The sequence below is a fragment of the Somniosus microcephalus genome, chromosome 4 (genome assembly GCF_052327205.1).
Source record: "Somniosus microcephalus isolate GS21.2 chromosome 4, FLI_Smic_1.0, whole genome shotgun sequence".
NCBI lineage: Eukaryota > Metazoa > Chordata > Chondrichthyes > Squaliformes > Somniosidae > Somniosus > Somniosus microcephalus.
The window spans coordinates 41,857,362-41,878,974 of record NC_140990.1 but is presented as its reverse complement, the minus strand read 5'-3'; the positions used below and the strand labels follow the sequence as shown (position 1 = coordinate 41,878,974).

Here is a 21,613-nt window from a genome sequence, read left to right as displayed (position 1 = left end):
TCACAACTTACCTGATAGAATTTAAACAACATTTTAAAGGCAAACCACAGAAGGGGACCGTGCTCAGTACGATATTTGAAAGAAAGAATGACTTGCATTGATATAGCGCCGTTCACGGCCATCGGACATCCCAAAGCGCTTTACAACCACTGAAGTGCAGTCACTGTTGTATTGTTGGAAATTGTAATGCATTTAAATTACAGGGAGAGTTTATTCTTTAAGTCTGTTCAATTGTTTGCTCATTACCAGCAGACGTCGTCATCATTCTAATATAACGGATCTATAAATCACTCCGACAAAATAGAGAATCATTGTTAGTTCTCTGAGCCGTGAGGGAAAGCTCACTGGAATCACGGTTACCGGTGGCCTGACGGTAACACTAATGGAATTCTAGGGAACAAATTGACCCCGGATTTATTCCAAACCCAAACCCGATTAACAATCATGTGCTCCACGGTCAGAATAACCAGACAAGGGTTTCTTTCCCACCCTGGTCTCTAAAAGCGGAACCATTCCCCTATAAGGACAATGACTGTGGCCCAGCTCGGGGTGTTTCCATTCACAGGCAGCCAGCTTACCACCTACTGGTCTCACAGCACCACTGGGGACACAAGGAAGTGAGGTGAGAGCATCCTGAGACACGACAGCAGATTATTGAGGGTGGGGATTAGAACGGGAGTCTTCCAATATCCAGCCACCCTTTTACAGAGCGAACAGCGACAATGCGGCTACTCAGCATCTGGGCTGTGTGGGAGGTATTTCTCACAGATAATTGTGGACCAATCACATTTCATCTTTTCTCTCATTTCTAACATGGTTTGAATCTGAATTTTAAACACCCGCCGGTCTGATCTTTTCCTGTTTGAACATGTTTTTCAGATCTGAGTCTTGGAGATTCTGTCACTCAGCCGCTGTCCTCAGGAGTTAAGACAGAAGGAGAATCGGTGACTTTAAACTGTACCTATGATACTACACAGAGCGGCTATTATTTATACTGGTACCGGCAATACCCAGACACACAGCCCGAGTTTATTCTGAGGAAGGGTTCTGATGATTATGAATATAAAGCAGATTTTGCTAAAAGGCGTTTCTCTGTAGCGCTCGAGGACTCGATTAAACTCATCAGTTTAACCATCTCGGGGCTGCAGCTGACTGACGCTGCCGTGTATTACTGCGCTCTGGGACTCACAGTGATGGAAAGCAGTTTCAGCCCTGTACAAAAACTGCCCTTGGACTGTAGGGCGGAGCTCCTGTCTGTTGGGGTTGGGTGGAATCGCGGCAGATGCAGCCAAAATGTGCAGCGCGCTTTCAGGCGCTCAGACACACACCGAGAGGAAACCAAATTAACCTCGGATCAAACTGTCACCCAACTGTTTCCAGGAGCGGCCGAGAAACAAACTGCAGAATCCAATCGGCCCGAAAGATCGATCACAGAATGAACCGATCGGTTAAACTGTCCTTCTAGTTATGGATCGATGTTCCGATCAGCTCCGAGAAAGAGGTTGCTGACAGCGCCAGGAACATCCTGCTGGTCGCTCCGTTAATAGGACAGGATCTGGTTCCCATATTCTGTCTGTGTTTGATATTTCACCCGTGTATTCCTTCAAAACCGAATACGTAATCTATTGAGGTGCTCGGGAAATCCTCCGAAGCTTTACTCTATTTCAGCCTTACCTAAAGTTAGGTGCCACTTTCCAAGCCTGTAAACAGAACGGAATGGGAGAGGACATGAAAGAAAAAATAGTTGAATGTTTCGGGACATCTCTGGGGAAAATAGAAAGATTTCTTAACTCTTTCGCTATTCTTGCTGATCCGGTCACTGGCTGCATCATTTAACTTCCGTGCATTAGTTAACCTGCAATAAATCTGACCAAGTACTATTAGCCAGTAAGGAGATCTCTGTCCGTGTGACCGTTTCCCCTCGGGAGGCAGGGATAAATTGCCATTCAGTGGTTCAGTTGGCGAACTCCCTGTCAGTGATTTAAGCAGCTATGAAGGACAGAGCTTCCCACAACGCACAGCGGGCCAGAATAGGCCCTATGTAGACAACGGGCTGCGCTGCTCCATGAGAGCACACTTCGCACATGCACCACTCACCAAATCGTCGCTGTGTGTGCCTTTATTTCTGTCGCATATTTGCTCCGGTTTATTAAGAAAGGGTGACCGTTTCGTTTGTGAGAATAGAAGTCAAACCTCAAACCGCACGTCACACAAATATGGCCGACGGCGCGTCACACAAACAACGCCGATCATACGTCACACTGACATGCCAGCCACCGCAATGCCCGGCAATGGATGACGCCACAATCCTTTCAAAACGTAACAGCATTGTGATTGGTTGTTTTTCATATTAATTCACGGTGTCAGACCGTCTGCCCTTGGTGTCTTAAAGGGGCCCTGCTAGAGCCTGTCCCTTTTTATATTACACCAGACCCTGTCTCTGTTTATATTACACTAGGCCCTGTCTGTATATATTTTACACGAAACCCTGTCTCTGTTTATATTACACTAGACCCAGCCTCTGTTTATATTACACTAGACCCAGTCTCTGTTTATATTACACTAGATCCTGTCTGTATTTATATTACACTAGACCCTGTCTCTGTTTATATTACACTAGACGCTGTCTCTGTTTATATTACACTAGTCTCTGTCTCTGTTTATATTACACTAGACCCTGCCTCTGTTTATGTTACACTAGACCCTGTCTCTGTTTATATTACACTAGACGCTGTCTCTGTTTATATTACACCAGACCCTGTCTCTGTTTATATTACATTAGAGCCTCTCTCTGTGTATATCACACTAGGCTCTGTCTCTGTTTATGTTACACTAGACCCTGTCTCTGTTAATAGTACACTAGCCGCTGTCTCTTTATATATTACACTAGGCCCTGTCTCGGTTTATATCACACTAGACCCTGTCTCTGTTTATATTACACTGGGCCGTGTCTCTGTTTATATTGCAATGGGCCCTGTCTCTGTTTATATTACACTAAACCCTGTCTCTCTTTATATTACACTAGACCCTGTCTCTGTTAATGTTACACGAGACCCTGTCTCAGTTTATATTACACTAGACCCTCTCTCTGTATATATTACACAAGACCCTGTCTCTGTTTATATTACACTAGGCCCTGTCTCTGTTAAAATTACACTAGACCCTTTCCCTTTTTATATTGCACTAGACCCTGTCTCTGTTTATATTACACTAGGCTCTGTCTCTGTTTACAATACACTAGACCGTGTTTCTGTTTATATTACACTAGCCTCAGGCTCTGTTTATATTATACTAGACCCTGTCTCTATTTATATTACACTAGACCCAGTCTCTGTTTATATTACTCTAGACCCTGTCTGTATTTATTTTACACTAAACCCTGTCTCTGTTTATAAATTCAAATTCAAATTCAAATTCAAATTCAAATGCTTTATTGGCATGAAAGTTTACAGAGAACCATATTGCCAAAGCTTACATAGCAAAAAGGTACATTTTCAAACATTCTGTCGGTGTCAATCGGTTTGACATTTGTTGGGTACATACACAATTACTTTTAAACAATATTAATTTTAAACAGTCTTTGTACTTCATTTGGTACGTTCAATATTAATTTTAAACAGTCTTAATTTGAAACAGTCCTCAGGTTGTGACATGTTGTTACATATTTGGCCCCAAGGTATGGTCTGTCTCCTTCTCCCAGGACTAATTGCAATTTTGACAGGTCATCCAATTCCTTGAAATCTGGGGTTGTTTGGCTTAGCTTGTTGAATAATATGTTTCTTGATGTGTTGAATTTTTCGCATTTTAGGAGGAAATGCATTTCTGTTTCAACCTCGCCGGCCAGACATTGATCGCATATTCTATTCTCTCTAGGCTGCCAGGATTTCTTGTATCTGCCTTTTTCAATTTCCAGTTGGTGGTCGCTTAGTCTGTACCTGGTGAGGGTCTGTCTCTGTTTTGTGTCTCTGATGGTCGTGAGGTAGTCTGCCAGTTTATATTCTCTTTTTAGGGCCCGGTAACATTCTAATCTGCTTTAGCTTTTGGTTATTTTGTTCCAATGTTCCAGGTAGGCTTCTTTGCATTGTTTAATGATTTGGTTCACACTAGACTCTTTCTCTGTTTATATTACACTAGACCCAGTCTCTGTTTATATTACACTAGACCCTGTCTGTATTTTTATTACACGAGATGCTGTCTCTGTTTATATTACACTAGACTCTGTCTCTGTTTATATTACACTAGACCCTGTCTCTGCTTATATTACACGAGCCGCTGTCGCTGTTTATATTACACTAGACCCTGTCTCTGTTTATATTACACTAGACCCTGTCTCTGTTTATATTATACTGGACCCTGTCTCTGTTTATATTACACTATACCCTGTCTCTGTTTATATTACACGAGACCCTGTCTCTGTTTATATTACACTGGACCCTGTCTCTGTTTATATTACACTAGACCCTTTCTCTGATTATATTACACGAGATACTGTCTCTGTTTATATTACACTAGACCCAGACTCTGTTTATATTACACTAGTCCCAGTGTCTGTTAATATTACACTAGACCCTGTCTCTGTTTATATTACACTAGACCCTGTCTCTGTTTACATTAAACTAGACCCAGTCTCTGTTACATTACACTAGCCCCTGTCTCTTTTTATATTACACTAGGCCCTGTCTCGGTATATATCACACTAGACCCTGTCTCTGTTTATATTACACTGTGCCCTGTCCCTTTTTGTATTACACTAGGCCCTCTCTCTGTTTATATTACACTAGGCCCTCTCTCTGTTTATATTACTCTAGACCCTGTCTCTGTTAATATTAGTCTAGACCCTGTCTTTTTTTATATTACACGAGAGCCTGTCCCTGTTTATATTACACTTGGCCCTGTCTCTGTTTCTATTACACGAGACCCTGTCTCTCTTTATATTACACTAGACCCTGTCTTTGTTTATATTACACTAGTCCCTGTCTCTGTTTATATTACACTAGGCCCTGCCTCTGTTTATATTACACAAGATCTTGTCCCTGTTTATAATGCACTCAGCCCTGTCTCTGTTTATATTACACTAGGCCCTGTCTCTGTTTATATTACACTAGATCCTGTCTCTGTTTATATTACACTAGACCCCGTCTCTGTTTATATTACACTAGACCATGTCTCTGTTTATATTACACTAGGCCCTGTTTCTGTTTATATTACACTTGGCCCTGTCTCTGTTTATATTACACTAGGCCCTGTCTCTGTTTATATTACATAGAACCTGTCTCTGTTTATATTACATTGACCCTGTCTCTGTTTATATTACATTAGACCCTGTCTCTGTTTATATTTCACTAGACCCTGTCTCTGTTTATATTACACTAGACCATGTCTCTGTTTATATTACACTAGAACCTGTCTCTGTTTATATTACACTAGACCCTGTCTCTGTTTATAATACACTAGACCCTGTCTCTGTTTATAATACACTAGAGCCTGTCCCTGTTTATATTACACTAGACTCTGTCTATCTGTATATTACACTCGACTCTGCCTCAGTTTATATTACACTAGACCCTGTCTCTGTTTATATTACACTAGACACTGTCTCTGTTCATATTACAGTAGACCATGTCTCTGATGATATTCACTAGGCCCTTTCTCTGTTTATATTACACTAGACCCTGTCTCTGTTTATGTTACGCGAGACCCTGTCTCTGTTTATATTACACTAGATCCTGTCTCTGATGATATTCACTAGGCCCTTTCTCTGTTTATATTACACTAGACCCTGTCTCTGTTTATATTACACTAGGCCCTGTCTCTGTTTATGAAACTAAACCCTGTCTCTGTTTATATTACATTAGGCCCTGTCTCTGTTTATATTACACTGGACCATGTCTCTGTTTATATTACACTAGGCCCTGTTTCTGTTTATATTACACTTGGCCCTGTCTCTGTTTATATTACACTAGGCCCTGTCTCTGTTTATATTACACTAGACCATGTCTCTGTTTATATTACACTAGAACCTGTCTCTGTTTATATTACACTAGACCTTGTCTCTGTTTATAATACACTAGACCCTGTCTCTGTTTATAATACACTGGAGCCTGTCCCTGTTTATATTACACTAGACTCTGTCTATCTGTATATTACACTCGACTCTGCCTCTGTTTATATTACACTAGACCCTGTCTCTGTTTATATTACACTAGACTCTGTCTCTGTTTATATTACAGTAGACCATGTCTCTGTTTATATTACACTAGACACTGTCTTTTTTATATTAAACTAGACCCCGTCTCTGTTTATATTACTGTAGACTCTGTCTCTCTTTATATTACACTGGAACATGTCTCTGTTTATATTACACGAGACCTTGTCTCTGTTTATATTACACTAGTCCCTGTCTCTGTTTATGTTACGCGAGACCCTGTCTCTGTTTATATTACACAAGACCTTGTCCCTTTTTATAATACACTCAGCCCTGTCTCTGTTTATATTACACGAGGCCCTGTCTCTGTTTATATTACACTGGGCCCTGTCTCTGTTTATATTACATAGAACCTGTCTCTGTTTATATTACACGAGACCCTTTCTCTGTTTATATTACACTAGACCCAGTCTCTGTTTATATTACACTAGACCCTGTCTGTATTTTTATTACACGAGATGCTGTCTCTGTTTATATTGCACTAGACTCTGTCTCTGTTTATATTACACTAGACCCTGTCTCTGCTTATATTACACGAGCCGCTGTCGCTGTTTATATTACACTAGACCCTGTCTCTGTTTATATTACACTAGACCCTGTCTCTGTTTATATTATACTGGACCCTGTCTCTGTTTATATTACACTATACCCTGTCTCTGTTTATATTACACGAGACTTGTCTCTGTTTATATTACACTGGACCCTGTCTCTGTTTATATTACACTAGACCCTTTCTCTGATTATATTACAGTAGATACTGTCTCTGTTTATATTACACTAGACCCAGTCTCTGTTTTTATTACACTAGTCCCAGTCTCTGTTTATATTACACTAGACCCTGTCTCTGTTTATATTACACTAGACCTTGTCTCTGTTTACATTACACTAGACCCTGTCTCTGTTTATATTACACTGGACCCTGTCTCTGTTTATATTACACTAGACCCTTTCTCTGATTATATTACACTAGATACTGTCTCTGTTTATATTACACTGGACCCAGTCTCTGTTTATATTACACTAGTCCCAGTCTCTGTTTATATTACACTAGACCCTGTCTCTGTTTATATTACACTAGACCCTGTCTCTGTTTACATTACACTAGACCCAGTCTCTGTTACATTACACTAGCCCCTGTCTCTTTTTATATTGCACTAGGCCCTGTCTCGGTATATATCACACTAGACCCTGTCTCTGTTTATATTACACTGTGCCCTGTCCCTTTTTGTATTACACTAGGCCCTCTCTCTGTTTATATTACAATAGGCCCTCTCTCTGTTTATAATACTCTAGACCCTGTCTCTGTTAATATTAGTCTAGACCCTGTCTTTTTTTATATTACACGAGAGCCTGTCCCTGTTTATAATCCACTAGACCCTGTCTCTGTTTATATTACACTAGACCCTGTCCCTGTATATATTACACAAGGCCCTGTCTCTGTTTATATTACACGAGACCCTGTCTCTCTTTATATTACACTAGACCCTGTCCCTGTTTATATTACACTTGGCCCTGCCTCTGTTTCTATTACACTAGACCCTGTCTCTCTTTATATTACACTAGACCCTGTCTTTGTTTATATTACACTAGTCCCTGTCTCTCTTTATGTTACACTAGGCCCTGCCTCTGTTTATATTACACAAGATCTTGTCCCTGTTTATAATGCACTCAGCCCTGTCTCTGTTTATATTACACTAGGCCCTGTCTCTGTTTATATTACACTAGATCATGTCTCTGTTTATATTACACTAGACCCTGTCTCTGTTTATATTACACTCGACCCTGTCTCTGTTTATATTACACTAGACCCTGTTTCTGTTTATATTACACTTGGCCCTGCCTCTGTTTATATTACACTAGGCCCTGTCTCTGTTTATATTACATAGAACCTGTCTCTGTTTATATTACATTGACCCTGTCTCTGTTTATATTACATTAGACCCTGTCTCTGTTTATATTTCACTAGACCCTGTCTCTGTTTATATTACACTAGACAATGTCTCTGTTTATATTACACTAGAACCTGTCTCTATTTATATTACACTAGACCCTGTCTCTGTTTATAATACACGAGACCCTGTCTCTGTTTATATTACACTGGACCCTGTCTCTGTTTATATTACACTAGACCCTTTCTCTGATTATATTACACTAGATACTGTCTCTGTTTATATTACACTAGACCCAGTCTCTGTTTATATTACACTAGTCCCAGTCTCTGTTTATATTACACTAGACCCTGTCTCTGTTTATATTACACTAGACCCTGTCTCTGCTTACATTACACTAGACCCAGTCTCTGTTACATTACACTAGCCCCTGTCTCTTTTTATATTACACTAGGCCCTGTCTCGGTATATATCACACTAGACCCTGTCTCTGTTTATATTACACTGTGCCCTGTCCCTTTTTGTATTACACTAGGCCCTCTCTCTGTTTATATTACACTAGGCCCTCTCTCTGTTTATATTACTCTAGACCCTGTCTCTGTTAATATTAGTCTAGACCCTGTCTTTTTTATATTACACGAGAGCCTGTCCCTGTTTGTAATCCACTAGACCCTGTCTCTGTTTATATTACACTAGAACCTGTCCCTGTTTATATTACACTTGGCCCTGTCTCTGTTTATATTACACTAGACCCTGTCTCTCTTTATATTACACTAGACCCTGTCCCTGTTTATATTACACTTGGCCCTGTCTCTGTTTCTATTACACTAGACCCTGCCTCTCTTTATATTACACTAGACCCTGTCTTTGTTTATATTACACTAGTCCCTGTCTCTGTTTATATTACACTAGGACCTGCCTCTGTTTATATTACACAAGATCTTGTCCCTGTTTATAATGCACTCAGCCCTATCTCTGTTTATATTACACTAGGCCCTGTCTCTGTTTATATTACACTAGATCCTGTCTCTGTTTACATTACACTAGACCCTGTCTCTGTTTATATTACACTAGACCATGTCTCTGTTTATATTACACTAGACCCTGTTTCTGTTTATATTACACTTGGCCCTGCCTCTGTTTATATTACACTAGGCCCTGTCTCTGTTTATATTACATAGAACCTGTCTCTTTATATATTACATTGACCCTGTCTCTGTTTATATTACATTAGACCTTGTCTCTGTTAATATTTCACTAGACCCTGTCTCTGTTTATATTACACTAGACCATGTCTCTGTTTATATTACACTAGAACCTGTCTCTGTTTATATTACACTAGACCCTGTCTCTGTTTATAATACACTAGACCCTGTCTCTGTTTATAATACACTAGAGCCTGTCCCTGTTTATATTACACTAGACTCTGTCTATCTGTATATTACACTCGACTCTGCCTCTGTTTATATTACACTAGACCCTGTCTCTGTTTATATTACACTAGACCCTGTCTCTGTTTATATTACATGAGAGTCTGTCTCTGTTTATATTACACGAGACCCTGTCTCTGTTTATATTACACTAGACCCTCTCTCTGTTTATATTACACTAGACACTGTCTCTGTTTATATTACACTACACCCTGTCTCTGTTTATATTGCACTAGACCCTGTCTCTGTTTATATTACACGAGACCCTGTCTGTGGTTATATTACGCTAGACCCTGTCTGTATTTATATTACACTGGACTCTGTCTCTGTTTATACCACACTAGGCCCTGTCTCTGTTTATATTACACTGGAACCTGTCTCTATTTATATTACACTAGACCCTGTCTCTGGTTGTATTACACGAGACCTTGTCTCTGTTTATATTACACTAGACCCTGTCTCTGTTTATGTTACACGAGACCCTGTCTCAGTTTATATTACACTAGACCCTCTCTCTGTATATATTACACTAGACCCTGTCTCTGTTTATATTACACTAGGCCCTGTCTCTGTTAAAATTACATTAGACCCTTTCCCTTTTTATATTGCACTGGACCCTGTCTCTGTTTACAATACACTAGACCGTGTTTCTGTTTATATTACACTAGCCTCAGGCTCTGTTTATATTATACTCGACCCTGTCTCTATTTATATTACACTAGACCCAGTCTCTGTTTATATTACTCTAGACCCTGTCTGTATTTATTTTACACTAAACCCTGTCTCTGTTTATAAATTCAAATTCAAATTCAAATTAAAATGCTTTATTGGCATGAAAGTTTACAGAGAACCATATTGCCAAAGCTTACATAGCAAAAAGGTACATTTTCAAACATTCTGTCGGTGTCAATCGGTTTGACATTTGTTGGGTACATACAATATTACTTTTAAACAATATTAATTTTAAACAGTCTTTGTACTTCATTTGGTACGTTCAATATTAATTTTAAACAGTCTTAATTTGAAACAGTCCTCAGGTTGTGACATGTTGTTACATATTTGGCCCCAAGGTATGGTCTGTCTCCTTCTCCCAGGACTAATTGCAATATTGACAGGTCATCCAATTCCTTGAAATCTGGGGTTGTTTGGCTTAGCTTGTTGAATAATATGTTTCTTGATGTGTTGAATTTTTCGCATTTTAGGAGGAAATGCATTTCTGTTTCAACCTCGCCGGCCAGACATTGATCGCATATTCTATTCTCTCTAGGCTGCCAGGATTTCTTGTATCTGCCTTTTTCAATTTCCAGTTGGTGGTCGCTTAGTCTGTACCTGGTGAGGGTCTGTCTCTGTTTCGTGTCTCTGATGGTCGTGAGGTAGTCTGCCAGTTTATATTCTCTTTTTAGGGCCCGGTAACATTCTAATCTGCTTTGGCTTTCGGTTATTTTGTTCCAATGTTCCAGGTAGGTTTCTTTGCATTGTTTAATGATTTGGTTCACACTAGACCCTTTCTCTGTTTATATTACACTAGACCCTGTCTGTATTTTTATTACACGAGATGCTGTCTCTGTTTATATTACACTAGACTCTGTCTCTGTTTATATTACACTCGACCCTGTCTCTGCTTATATTACACGAGCCGCTGTCGCTGTTTATATTACACTAGACCCTGTCTCTGTTTATATTACACTCGACCCTGTCTCTGTTTATATTATACTGGACCCTGTCTCTGTTTATATTACACTATACCCTGTCTCTGTTTATATTACACGAGACCATGTCTCTGTTTATATTACACTGCACCCTGTCTCTGTTTATATTACACTAGACCCTTTCTCTGATTATATTACACTAGATACTGTCTCTGTTTATATTACACTAGACCCAGTCTCTGTTTATATTACACTAGACCCTGTCTCTGTTTACATTACACTAGCCCCTGTCTCTTTTTATATTACACTAGGCCCTGTCTCGGTATATATCACACTGGACCCTGTCTCTGTTTATATTACACTGTGCCCTGTCCCTTTTTGAATGACACTAGGCCCTCTCTCTGTTTATATTACACGAGGCCCTCTCTCTGTTTATAATACTCTAGACCCTGTCTCTGTTAATATTAGTCTAGACCCTGTCTTTTTTTATATTACACGAGAGCCTGTCCCTGTTTATAATCCACTAGACCCTGTCTCTGTTTATATTACACGAGACCCTGTCCCTGTTTATATTACACTTGGCCCTGTCTCTGTTTATATTACACTAGACCCTGTCTCTCTTTATATTACACTAGACCCTGTCCCTGTTTATATTACACTTGGCCCTGTCTCTGTTTCTATTACACTAGACCCTGTCTCTCTTTATATTACACGAGACCCTGTCTTTGTTTATATTACACTAGTCCCTGTCTCTGTTTATATTACACTAGGCCCTGCCTCTGTTTATATTACACAAGATCTTGTCCCTGTTTATAATGCACTCAGCCCTGTCTCTGTTTATATTACACTAGGCCCTGTCTCTGTTTATATTACACTAGATCCTGTCTCTGTTTATATTACACTCGACCCTGTTTCTGTTTATATTACACTTGGCCCTGTCTCTGTTTATATTACACTAGGCCCTGTCTCTGTTTATATTACATAGAACCTGTCTCTGTTTATATTACATTGACCCTGTCTCTGTTTATATTACATTAGACCCTGTCTCTGTTTATATTTCACTGGACCCTGTCTCTGTTTATATTACACTAGACCATGTCTCTGTTTATATTACACTAGAACCTGTCTCTGTTTATATTACACTAGACCCTGTCTCTGTTTATAATACACTAGACCCTGTCTCTGTTTATAATACACAAGAGCCTGTCCCTGTTTATATTACACTAGACTCTGTCTATCTGTATATTACACTCGACTCTGCCTCTGTTTATATTACACTAGACCCTGTCTCTGTTTATATTACACTAGACACTGTCTCTGTTTATATTACAGTAGACCATGTCTTTGTTTATATTACACTAGACCCTGTCTATTTTTATATTAAACTAGACCCTGTCTCTGTTTATATTACTGTAGACTCTGTCTCTCTTTATATTACACTGGACCATGTCGCTGTTTATATTACACTAGACCCTGTCTCTATTTATATTACACTAGACCCGGTGTCTGTGTATATTACACTAGTCCATGTCTCTGTTTATATTACACTAGACCCTGTCTCTGTTTATATTACACTAGACCCTGTGTCTGTTTATATTACACTAGATCCTGTCTCTGATTATATTCACTCGGCCCTTTCTCTCTTTATATTACACTAGACCCTGTCTCTGTTTATATTGCACTAGGCCCTGTCTCTGTTGATGAAACTAGACCCTGTCTCTGTTTATATTACATTAGGCCCTGTCTCTGTTTATATTACACAAGGCCCTGTCTCTGTTTATATTACACAAGATCTTGTCCCTGTTTATAATACACTCAGCCCTGTCTCTGTTTATATTACACGAGGCCCTGTCTCTTTTTATATTACACTAGATCCTGTCTCTGTTTATATTACACTAGACCATGTCTCTGTTTATATTACACTAGACACTGTTTCTGTTTATATTACACTAGGCCCTGTCTCTGTTTATATTACACTGTGCCCTGTCTCTGTTTATATTACATAGAACCTGTCTCTGTTTATATTACACTAGACCCTGTCTCTGTTTATATTACACTAGACCATGTCTTTGTTTATATTACACTAGGCCCTGTTTCTGTTTATATTACACTAGGCCCTGTTTCTTTTTATATTACACTAGACCCGGTCACTGTTTATACAACACTAGACCCTGTCTCTGTTTATATTACACTAGACCCTGTCTATGTTTATATTAAACTAGGCCCTGTCTCTGTTTATATTACTGTAAACTCTGTCTCTCTTTATATTACACTGGACCATGTCTCTGTTTATATTACACTGGACCATGTCTCTGTTTATATTACACTAGACCCTGTCTCTGTTTATATTACACTAGATCCTGTCTCTGATTATATTCACTAGGCCCTTTCTCTGTTTATATTACACTAGACCCTGCCTCTGTTTATATTACACTAGGCCCTGTCTCTGTTTATGAAACTAGACCCTGTCTCTGTTTATATTACACTAGACCCTGTTTCTGTTTATATTACACTGGGCCCTGTGTCTTTTTATATTACACTGGGCCCTGTCTCTGTTTATATTACATAGAACCTGTCTCTGTTTATATTACACTAGACCCTGTCTCTGTTTATATTACACTAGACCATGTCTGTGTTTATATTACACTCGACCCTGTTTCTGTTTATATTACACTAGGCCCTGTTTCTTTTTATATTACACTAGGCCCTGTCACTGTTTATATTACACTAGACCCTGTCTCTGTTTATATTACATTGACCCTGTCTCTGTTTATATTACACTAGACCCTGTCTCTGTTTATATTACACTAGACCCTGTCTCTGTTTATATTACACTAGACCCTGTCTCTGTTTATATTACACTAGACCCTGTCTCTGTTTATAATACACTAGACCCTGTCTCTGTTTATAGTACACTAGAGCCTCTCCCTGTTTATATTACACTAGACTATGTCTCTCTGTATATTACACTCGACTCTGCCTCTGTTTATATTACACTAGACCCTACTCTGTTTATATTACACTAGACCCGGTCTCTGTTTATATTACACTATACCATGTCTCTGTTTATATTACACTAGACCGTGTCTCTGTTTATATTACATGAGAGTCTGTCTCTGTTTATATTACACGAGACCCTGTCTCTGTTTATATTACACTAGACCATGTCTCTGTTTATATTACACTAGACACTGTCTCTGTTTATATTACACTGGACCCTGTCTCTGTTTATATTACACGAGACCCTGTCTGTGGTTATATTATGCTAGACCCTGTCTGTATTTATATTACACTGGACTCTGTCTCTGTTTATACCACACTAGACCCTGTCTCTGTTTATATTACACTGGAACCTGTCTCTATTTATATTACACTAGACCCTGTCTCTGTTTAGATTACACCAGACCCTGTATCTGTTTAGATTACACTAGACCCTGTCTCTGTTTATATTACACTAGACCCTGTCTCTGTTTATATTACACTAGATACTGTCTCTGTTTATATTACACTAGACTCTGTCTCTGTTTATATTACACTAGACCCTGTCTCTGTTTATATTACACTAGACCCTGTCTGTGTTTATATTACAGTAGAACCTGTCTCTGTTTATATTACACTAGACCCTGTCTCTGTTTATTTTACACTAAACCCTGTCTCTGTTTATATTACACTGCACCCTGTCTCTGTTTATATTACACTAGACCCTGTCTCTGTTTATATTACAATAGAACCTGTCTCTGTTTATATTACACTAGACCCTGTCTCTGTTTGTTTTAAACTAAACCCTGTCTCTGTTTGTATTACACTACACGCTCTCTCTGTATATATTACACTGGACCCTGTCTCTGTTTCTATTAATCTAGGCCCTGTCTATTTTTCTATTACACTAGACCCTTTCTCTGTTTATATAACACTAGAACCTGTATCTGTTGATATTACACTAGACCTGTCTCTGTATATATTACAGAGGGCCATGTCTCGGTTTATATTCCTCTAGGCCCTGTCTCTGTTTATATTACACTGGAACATATCTCTGTTTATATTATACTCGGCCCTGTCTCTGTTTATATTACACTAGAACCTATCTCTGTTTATATTACACCAGACCCTGTCTCTCCTATTAAACTAGACCCTGTTTCTATTTATATTACACTGGACCCTGTCTCTGTTTATATTACACTAGACCCTGTCCCTATTCATGTTACACTAGGCCCTGTCTCTGTTTATATTACACTAGACCCTGTCTCTGTTTATATTACACTAGGCCCTGTCTCTATTTATGACACTAGACCCTGTCTATGTTTATATTACACTAGGCCCTGTCTCTGTTTATTTTGCACTTGGCCCTGTCTCTGTTTATATTACACTAGATCCTGTCTCTGTTTCTATTACACTAGACCCTGTCTCTTTTTATATTACACTAGACCCTGTCTCTGTTTATATTACACTAGACCATGTCTCTGTTTTTATTACACTAGACCCTTTTTCTGTTTATATTACACTAGGCCCTGTCTCTTTTTATATTACACTAGACCCTGTCACTGTTTATATTACACTAGACCCTGTCTCTGTTTATATTACATTGACCCTGTCTCTGTTTATATTACACTAGACCCTGTCTCTGTTTATATTACACGAGACCCTGTCTCTGTTTATATTACACGAGACCGTGCCTCTGTTTATATTACACGAGACCCTGTCTCTGTATATATTACACTAGACACTGTCTCTGTTTATATTACACTAGACCCTGTCTCTGTTTATATTACACTAGACGCTGTCACTGTTTATATTACACTAGACCCAGTATCTGTTTATATTACACTAGACCCTGTCTCTGTTTATATTACAATAGACCCTGTCTCTGTTTGTATTACATGAGACCCTGTCTGCGTTTATATTACACTAGACCCTGTCTATCTTTATATTACACAGGACTCTGTCTCTGTTTATACCACACTAGACGCTGTCTCTGTTTATATTACACTGGACCCTGTCTCTATTTATATTACACTAGATCCTGTCTCTGTTTAGATTACACTAGACCCTGTATCTGTTTAGATTACACTAGAACCTGTCTCTGTTTATATTACACTCAGACCTGTCTCTGTTTATATTACACTAGGCTCTGTCTCTCTTTATATTACACTCGATCCTGTCTCTGTTTATATTACTCTAGACCCTGTCTCTGTTTATATTACACTAGACCATGTCTCTGTTTATATTACACTGGACCCTGTTTCCTTTTATATTACACTAGGCCCTGTCTCTGTTTATATTACACTAGGCCCTGTCTCTGTGTATATTACACTAGAACCTGTCTCTGTTTATATTACACTAGGCCCTGTCTCTTTTTATATTACACTAGACCCTGTCACTGTTTATCTTACACTAGTCCCTGTCTCTGTTTATATTAAATTGACCCTGTCTCTGTTTATATTACACTAGACCCTGTCTCTGTTTCTATTACACTAGACCCTGTCTCTGTTTATATTACACTAGAACCCATCTCTGTTTAAATTACACCAGACCCTGTCTCTCCTTATATTACACTACACCCTGTTTCTATTTATATTACACTAGACCCTGTCTCTCTTTATATTACACTAGACCCTGTCTCTGTTTATATTACACTAGGCCCTGTCTCTGTTTATATTACACAAGATCTTGTCCCTGTTTATAATGCACTCAGCCCTGTCTCTGTTTATATTACACTAGGCCCTGTCTCTGTTTATATTACACTAGATCCTGTCTCTGTTTATATTACACTAGACCCTGTCTCTGTTTATATTACACTGGACCATGTCTGTGTTTATATTACACTAGACCCTGTTTCTGTTTATATTACACTAGGCCCTGTCTCTTTTTATATTACACTAGACCCTGTCTCTGTTTATAATACTCTAGACCTTGTCTCTGTTTATAATACACTAGAGCCAGTCCCTGTTTATATTACACTAGACTCTGTCTCTCTGTATATTACACTCGACTCTGCCTCTGTTTATATTACACTAGACCCTGCTCTGTTTATATTACACTAGACCCTATCTCTGTTTATATTACACGAGATCATGTCTCTGTTTATATTACACTAGACCCTGTCCCTGTTTATATTAGACTAGACCCTGTCCCTGTTTATATTACAGTAGACTCTGTCTCTCTTTATATTACACTAGACCCTGTCTCTGTTTATATTACACTAGACCCTGTCTCTGTTTATATTACACTTGTCCATGTCTCTGTTTATATTACAGTAGATCCTGTCTCTTATTATATTCACTAGGCCCTTTCTCTGTTTATATTACACTAGACCCTGTCTCTGTTTATATTACACTAGGCCCTGTCTCTGTTTATGAAACTAGACCCTGTCTCTGTTTATATTACACTAGGCCCTGTCTCTGTTTATATTACACTAGGCCCTGTCTGTGGTTATATTACGCTAGACCCTGTCTGTATTTATATTACACTGGACTCTGTCTCTGTTTATACCACACTAGGCCCTGTCTCTGTTTATATTACACTGGAACCTGTCTCTATTTATATTACACTAGACCCTGTCTCTGGTTGTATTACACGAGACCTTGTCTCTGTTTATATTACACTAGACCCTGTCTCTGTTTATGTTACACGAGACCCTGTCTCAGTTTATATTACACTAGACCCTCTCTCTGTATATATTACACTAGACCCTGTCTCTGTTTATATTACACTAGGCCCTGTCTCTGTTAAAATTACATTAGACCCTTTCCCTTTTTATATTGCACTGGACCCTGTCTCTGTTTACAATACACTAGACCGTGTTTCTGTTTATATTACACTAGCCTCAGGCTCTGTTTATATTATACTCGACCCTGTCTCTATTTATATTACACTAGACCCAGTCTCTGTTTATATTACTCTAGACCCTGTCTGTATTTATTTTACACTAAACCCTGTCTCTGTTTATAAATTCAAATTCAAATTCAAATTCAAATGCTTTATTGGCATGAAAGTTTACAGAGAACCATATTGCCAAAGCTTACATAGCAAAAAGGTACATTTTCAAACATTCTGTCGGTGTCAATCGGTTTGACATTTGTTGGGTACATACAATATTACTTTTAAACAATATTAATTTTAAACAGTCTTTGTACTTCATTTGGTACGTTCAATATTAATTTTAAACAGTCTTAATTTGAAACAGTCCTCAGGTTGTGACATGTTGTTACATATTTGGCCCCAAGGTATGGTCTGTCTCCTTCTCCCAGGACTAATTGCAATATTGACAGGTCATCCAATTCCTTGAAATCTGGGGTTGTTTGGCTTAGCTTGTTGAATAATATGTTTCTTGATGTGTTGAATTTTTCGCATTTTAGGAGGAAATGCATTTCTGTTTCAACCTCGCCGGCCAGACATTGATCGCATATTCTATTCTCTCTAGGCTGCCAGGATTTCTTGTATCTGCCTTTTTCAATTTCCAGTTGGTGGTCGCTTAGTCTGTACCTGGTGAGGGTCTGTCTCTGTTTTGTGTCTCTGATGGTCGTGAGGTAGTCTGCCAGTTTATATTCTCTTTTTAGGGCCCGGTAACATTCTAATCTGCTTTGGCTTTCGGTTATTTTGTTCCAATGTTCCAGGTAGGTTTCTTTGCATTGTTTAATGATTTGGTTCACACTAGACCCTTTCTCTGTTTATATTACACTAGACCCTGTCTGTATTTTTATTACACGAGATGCTGTCTCTGTTTATATTACACTAGACTCTGTCTCTGTTTATATTATACTGGACCCTGTCTCTGTTTATATTACACTATACCCTGTCTCTGTTTATATTACACGAGACCATGTCTCTGTTTATATTACACTGCACCCTGTCTCTGTTTATATTACACTAGACCCTTTCTCTGATTATATTACACTAGATACTGTCTCTGTTTATATTACACTAGACCCAGTCTCTGTTTATATTACACTAGACCCTGTCTCTGTTTACATTACACTAGCCCCTGTCTCTTTTTATATTGCACTAGGCCCTGTCTCGGTATATATCACACTAGACCCTGTCTCTGTTTATATTACACTGTGCCCTGTCCCTTTTTGTATTACACTAGGCCCTCTCTCTGTTTATATAACACTAGGCCCTCTCTCTGTTTATAATACTCTAGACCCTGTCTCTGTTAATATTAGTCTAGACCCTGTCTTTTTTTATATTACACGAGAGCCTGTCCCTGTTTATAATCCACTAGACCCTGTCTCTGTTTATATTACACTAGACCCTGTCCCTGTATATATTACACTAGGCCCTGTCTCTGTTTATATTACACTAGACCCTGTCTCTCTTTATATTACACTAGACCCTGTCCCTGTTTATATTACACTTGGCCCTGTCTCTGTTTCTATTACACTAGACCCTGTCTCTCTTTATATTACACTAGACCCTGTCTTTGTTTATATTACACTAGTCCCTGTCTCTCTTTATGTTACACTAGGCCCTGCCTCTGTTTATATTACACAAGATCTTGTCCCTGTTTATAATGCACTCAGCCCTGTCTCTGTTTATATTACACTAGGCCCTGTCTCTGTTTATATTACACTAGACCCTGTCTCTGTTTATATTACACTAGACCATGTCTCTGTTTATATTGCACTAGACCCTGTTTCTGTTTATATTACACTTGGCCCTGCCTCTGTTTATATTACACTAGGCCCTGTCTCTGTTTATATTACATAGAACCTGTCTCTGTTTATATTACATTGACCCTGTCTCTGTTTATATTACATTAGACCCTGTCTCTGTTTATATTTCACTAGACCCTGTCTCTGTTTATATTACACTGGACCATGTCTCTGTTTATATTACACTAGAACCTGTCCCTATTTATATTACACTAGACCCTGTCTCTGTTTATAATACACGAGACCCTGTCTCTGTTTATATTACACTGGACCCTGTCTCTGTTTATATTACACTAGACCCTTTCTCTGATTATATTACACTGGATACTGTCTCTGTTTATATTACACGAGACCCAGTCTCTGTTTATATTACACTAGTCCCAGTCTCTTTTTATATTACACTAGACCCTGTCTCTGTTTATATTACACGAGACCCTGTCTCTGCTTACATTACACTAGACCCAGTCTCTGTTACATTACACTAGCCCCTGTCTCTTTTTATATTACACTAGGCCCTGTCTCGGTATATATCACACTAGACCCTGTCTCTGTTTATATTACACTGTGCCCTGTCCCTTTTGGTATTACACTAGGCCCTCTCTCTGTTTATATTACACTAGGCCCTCTCTCTGTTTATATTACTCCAGACCCTGTCTCTGTTAATATTAGTCTAGACCCTGTCTTTTTTATATTACACCAGAGCCTGTCCCTGTTTATAATCCACTAGACCCTGTCTCTGTTTATATTACACTAGACCCTGTCCCTGTTTATATTACACTTGGCCCTGTCTCTGTTTATATTACACGAGACCCTGTCTCTCTTTATATTACACTAGACCCTGTCCCTGTTTATATTACACTTGGCCCTGTCTCTGTTTCTATTACACTAGACCCTGTCTCTCTTTATATTACACTAGACCCTGTCTTTGTTTATAGTACACTAGTCCCTGTCTCTCTTTATGTTACACTAGGCCCTGCCTCTGTTTATATTACACAAGATCTTGTCCCTGTTTATAAAGCACTCAGCCCTGTCTCTGTTTATATTACACTAAGCCCTGTCTCTGTTTATATTACACTAGACCCTGTCTCTGTTTATATTACACTAGACCATGTCTCTGTTTATATTACACTAGACCCTGTTTCTGTTTATATTACACTTGGCCCTGCCTCTGTTTATATTACACTAGGCCCTGTCTCTGTTTATATTACATTGACCCTGTCTCTGTTTATATTACATTAGACCCTGTCTCTGTTTATATTTCACTAGACCCTGTCTCTGTTTATATTACACTGGACCATGTCTCTGTTTATATTACACTAGAACCTGTCCCTATTTATATTACACTAGACCCTGTCTCTGTTTATAATACACGAGACCCTGTCTCTGTTTATATTACACTGGACCCTGTCTCTGTTTATATTACACTAGACCCTTTCTCTAATTATATTACACTGGATACTGTCTCTGTTTATATTACACTAGACCCAGTCTCTGTTTATATTACACTAGTCCCAGTCTCTGTTTATATTACACTAGACCCTGTCTTTGTTTATATTACACTAGTCCCTGTCTCTGTTTATATTACACGAGGCCCTGCCTCTGTTTATATTACACAAGATCTTGTCCCTGTTTATAATGCACTCAGCCCTGTCTCTGTTTATATTACACAAGGCCCTGTCTCTGTTTATATTGCACTAGATCCTGTCTCTGTTTACATTACACTAGACCCTGTCTCTGTTTATATTACACTAGACCATGTCTCTGTTTATATTACACTAGACCCTGTTTC

General features: G+C 38.7%; 2 pseudogenes; one reads left to right on the top strand and one right to left on the bottom strand.

The window, feature by feature from the left end:
• Nucleotides 1-590: 590 nt before the first annotated feature.
• LOC147118720 (uncharacterized) overlaps nt 591-21,613 on the bottom strand; it is a 107,652-nt pseudogene continuing 86,629 nt past the window's right edge.
• Nucleotides 723-21,613, top strand: part of LOC147118719 (uncharacterized) — a 119,811-nt pseudogene continuing 98,920 nt past the window's right edge.